The sequence below is a fragment of the Delphinapterus leucas genome, chromosome 17 (genome assembly GCF_059928025.1).
Source record: "Delphinapterus leucas isolate spDelLeu-1000000601 "Yukka" chromosome 17, BTC_Dleu_Yukka2, whole genome shotgun sequence".
NCBI lineage: Eukaryota > Metazoa > Chordata > Mammalia > Artiodactyla > Monodontidae > Delphinapterus > Delphinapterus leucas.
Genome location: NC_143145.1, coordinates 61,504,794 through 61,509,600, shown reverse-complemented (window position 1 = coordinate 61,509,600; position 4,807 = coordinate 61,504,794).

The following is a 4,807-nucleotide window of genomic DNA, read 5'->3' as shown; positions in this document are numbered from 1 at the left end:
ATAAAAACGGGTAAGGCAAGGGTAAATTTTATGTTCTTACTTTATGAAGGTAAAGGTAAAAACTCACCAAAAATTCTACAGTAAATGAAATACATTCCTCTGTAGGCTATCTGAGATCTAGCTGGGATGAGTTCACTCATTGTAGTACATTTTCTTAGATGAGATAGTCTCTCAAGATAAATCTCCTTGGAATGTATCTCCTTTAGGTCTGACAAACCCGTAAAACAACAGCCAGACAGAGATCTTCAATTTGTAGCCTCTCAGACATCTGCCGATAGTTTTTTCCTCCGCAGAATGCGAGGCTATCAAGTGCTACCACGCATCGTTCCCACTAGGCGGCACTCCAAGCTCATCGTCAAGCCGAGTATTAGCCGCCGGCTAAAATCTGCCATAGGCATCTCGGTTCGTGGAAAATCGCTAATAGTTTGCATTTTATTAATTGAAACTTTAGAATTGATAAATGCTTCTTTATAAACTAGGCAACAAGGCATGACATATGGTTTAACTGAGCCTGGAAAGTAAGTCGTCTTTGGAATCCCTCCTGCTTCATCTCACGCTCCAGGGCATCTTGCGCACCAGTGAGGTGAGGCTGCCAGTGACAGCATCAAGTTTGCAGTGATGCCTGGGGTGGCCCTCTCTTCCCCGAGTACAGGTGGCTTGGGACTGTGCTAACTGGGAGATGCCTTGGCTGACTGCTTCTCAAGGAATTGATAAGACCCAGCAACATTGCTCAGCCATGCACGCAATAGAGGTAACTTCTCTAACAAGCAGCTCAGAGGAGCAGGGCTTTCACTGCTCACTCGCACAGAGGAACCAGGACTGCATGATTGCAGCAGCGCCTGAGGGGCTCAACATTCCAGTAAATTCGGAGAAACAGCTCTCCTTGTCTGTGAGCTTCTAGGCATTGGAATGGGCACCGATTTTCAAAGACTTCAGGGAGGAAGATAGGATGCGTGCAGCCAGGCTCAGGCTGGAAGTTGTTGACTCCTGTTTGTTGGTATTAAAATGGGACACATGACCCTTCTTCACCAACCTCTTCTGTCAACATAAGCCTAAAAGGTAGAACTGGAACCTGGAATCAGGGACAAATTTTAGAACTCTCCCTCCAGTAACTGTGGGAAAGTTAATACATAGATAATGGCTATGATCTATCATCCATGTCGTCTTTATGGATATAACCAAACACAGGAGAGGTTTGTATGAAATAAAGCAGCACTGGACTGGAAGCCAAAAAGACTTGTTTCCCATGATGCTCTACCACTCAGTCACTGCATTCAGGTAATCTTTCTGGTTTGACTTTTTTTACCTGTAAGATGAGGGATTTGAAGCAGAAGATTTGACAGGCTCCTTCAGGCATAAACATTCTAAGATTGGAATCTAGAGAAGTAGAGTCTGTCTGCAAACTTCCATGCCACAACCCCTGCAGGAGAGCTGTCCAAATCACAGTCACTTCTGGGGGAAAGGCAGCTTTGTTACATATGGGATTTGTGCCCGAGGATCAGTTTAAACCAGCTAATTTCTAAAGTACTTCTAGTTATAATAGACCCTCTGAGTCTATATTACTTGTGAGTTGTTGATAAAGTATTAATTGACTGAGCTCCAAATACCTTATTTTAAAATTATTTTTAATTTCCAAGATTGGTCACAATCCTTTCACATGCAACAAATATCCATAGAGCCTCTGGCATGCATACGATTAGTGTCTACATGGGGAATGGACTTAAATGTACAGCCCAAAGCGGTAAGTACTCTACTAGAGGAATGTACAAGGTGCTAGGGGTTCAGCTTCCTGGGCATCCCAGTGGCAATATGCCATGCAGAGCTGGAAGATAGCATGTCTGGAGTTGAGGACTCACAGAGGGCTGACCATGTCTGGAGTTGAGGGCCTGGAGAAGTAGCTGGGTCAGGAAGGGCCTTGTTCCTTGCAGCACATGTCAAGAACAGGCTCTACCATGCAGACGGCCAATACTGTTTGCTGATTAAATGCCTGAACTCATACAGATTACGAAGTGTTGTGTAACTGAGAGCAATGTCTAAAAAGTTTCTACAATATTTCTCTAGACAGAATCTAAGGCCAGCATAGACTGTGTCTTTGTTGCTGTCATTTTCCCAGAAATTCCATGGACATGGGGAGGAATCTCAAATTGGTTAAACTTAAGGAAATTCTTATTTCTGCATCTCAAAATACAAATTTCTTAGACTACATCTCTTCTCATCCCAGCAGAAGCTTGTGAAAAAAGAATGGAATAACGTTATTCAAATAATATTTATTTTCAAACATTTTTAAGTTGAAAACGCCCTATGTAATAAAATGAGAAACCTACCAAGGCCCAAGGCATACAGTCTGTTTAGTCATGATGACCATTCTGTACCCTGAAAATAAATTTAGGAAGTGACTTCCATACCAGATTTTATGCCTTGACAGTGCAGTAAATCAATATTATTCCTCTGACATATTTGAAAGGTGAGACTAAACCAAAAGAAAAATGCTTCCAAGAATAAGTCTGAGGGAATTTGATGTCTGACAACAAATAGATCAACTTCCTTCATTTCCCTATTTCTTTGTGTCCTTAAATAATACGCTGTATTTGCCTTATGCATTTACACTGGACAATTCATTTTAACTTTCAGTGTTTATAGAGCAATTTGTAAGCAACACTCATGAAACAAAACTTATTGGAAAGACAGCAGAAGCAGGAAGTTGAGATATCCTAAGTTTTGGCTTTATGCTTCTATTGAAAGAAAATGTGGAGATAATGTTGTGTGTGAAGGTAAGGGGGTAGGAAAGTAGAACACTCAAGTAGCTGAAAAAGGCTAATATGACTAGGAAATGAGAAGCAGAGTGATAGATGACCTTGAGAGGTGAGCTCCAACTGATGGTCAACTTGGGTGCGTTAAACGTGTATTTCCATGAAAATATCTATTCACACAGAGATCCCACTATCACCAAGTAAAACGATGAAAGGTAGGAATATGGAAAGTCCAGGACTGCAGGTAGCTTTCTCTTCTCCACTTAAGTCTCCAGACTGTGACTGAATTATGACCTTTTTATAACACAGCTTGGTGGGCACTGGGTGAGGCAGAAATGCCTGCCTGACAGCTTTACCTGTGCACAGAAGAGCACGGTTAGCACCTTTGCAACACCCATGCTGCCCCGGGGCTATGGTGATATTTCCAGGCCATGGGAGATGCCAGGTCCACAGCTGCACACTTGACACACCCTTCCACATGTCCTCCTTTCAACAAACCAAATTGGTGAACACTATCATTATCTCCATTTTAAATGAGCACTGAGGCTCAGAGAGGCAAAGTAACTTGCTCCACTTGGTAAGAAGCAGAGCCACAACTCAAACTTAAGTCTGTTCAATTTTAAAGTATATTCTTAACTAGTATTGGATTAAGAGGTAAGTGAACTTGGAAGGTTCTGAGGCTTCAAGAACTGGAGAAAATTAGGAAACATTTTGTAGATATGAAATGTTCAGAAAAGTAAACCCAACAGGTTTTTACAAAATACTTTGAGGAAGACATTGTAAATATATCCATGTTAGCTATATCAACCTTTATCGAGGAATTAATGTATTACCTAGCTAAAAAGTGAAAGACATTTCTAAATGTATTTATGTCTTTCAGCACATACAATAAAAGTCTTATTTTGAACATAAAGTTGTTCATATACTATAAAAACAGTTTCTCCAAGACCCTACTAAATAAATCATTGGGTTTCTGAAGGATTGAGGTCTGACACAGTGAATTATCAGCCTCCTAGAAGGAGAGCCCCTCCGCTTTTGTCTGTCCCAGCTTTATCCACTGTATTCATGTTTGTCTGGTCTTCTTTCCTTCATTTCCGGGGCATGAGCCCAAATGTTGTTGTAACTTGTTCTTCTTTTATCATGCATACTTTAATTATTTCAACTATAGGCCATCTCTCACTTCTTCCTCTGTCTTCCAATTCCTGTTCATTTATCACAGGGAAATCATTAATCCATTTTAAGCAAAAACACAGCCCTTATTTTGATTAATGAGCATAAAATTAGAGCCGGTGGTTGATAGCCTTTTGTGAAACATGAATGCACGAAGACACTAAAAATAGAATTAATTGTCAGATAATTATGGCACTGAAAGGGGTTCCCTTGTATGGCAGTAGGTGGGCCTTTAGGGCTGACATGGCTCCACTCTAGCTAATGTACAAGAAGGCAGGGAGGGAGCCAGTGGTTACTTTGCTTCTGTGACCTTGTGCCCCACGTGTGCTGCATGAGTCACCAAACTAGAGGTTGGCCTCCATGAGAACCCAGGGAGAATTTGGGGAGCTATTTTTTGTATCCTTATGGCAAATCTTTTGCACTGCTGGTTGGCTTTGTTGGCCCATTTAGTTGAGGTGGTCAGAGTTGTCATTTTTGAGCAGACTACAAATCTGTATCATCTCTTTGTGTTTGGCCTGGCTCTCTTTGAAATCTCCCATTAGATTCTTTACAAAAGTCTCCACTTAGGTTCATCTGTACCATTATTCTAGATTCCACATATATGGAATAGAGACGTAGACATAGAGAACGGACATGTGGACACAGTGTTGGGAAGAGGAAGGTGGGATGAATTGGGAGATTAGTTTTGACATAAATACACTACCATGTGTAAAATAGATAGCTAGTGGGAACCTGCTGTGAAGCATAGGGAGCTCAGCTCGGTGCTCTGTGATGACCTAGATGGGTGGGATGGCGGGGCGGGCAATGGGAGGGAGGTCCAAGAGCGAGGGGATATAGGTATACATACAGCTGCTTCACTTCATCGTACAGCAGAAACTAACACAACA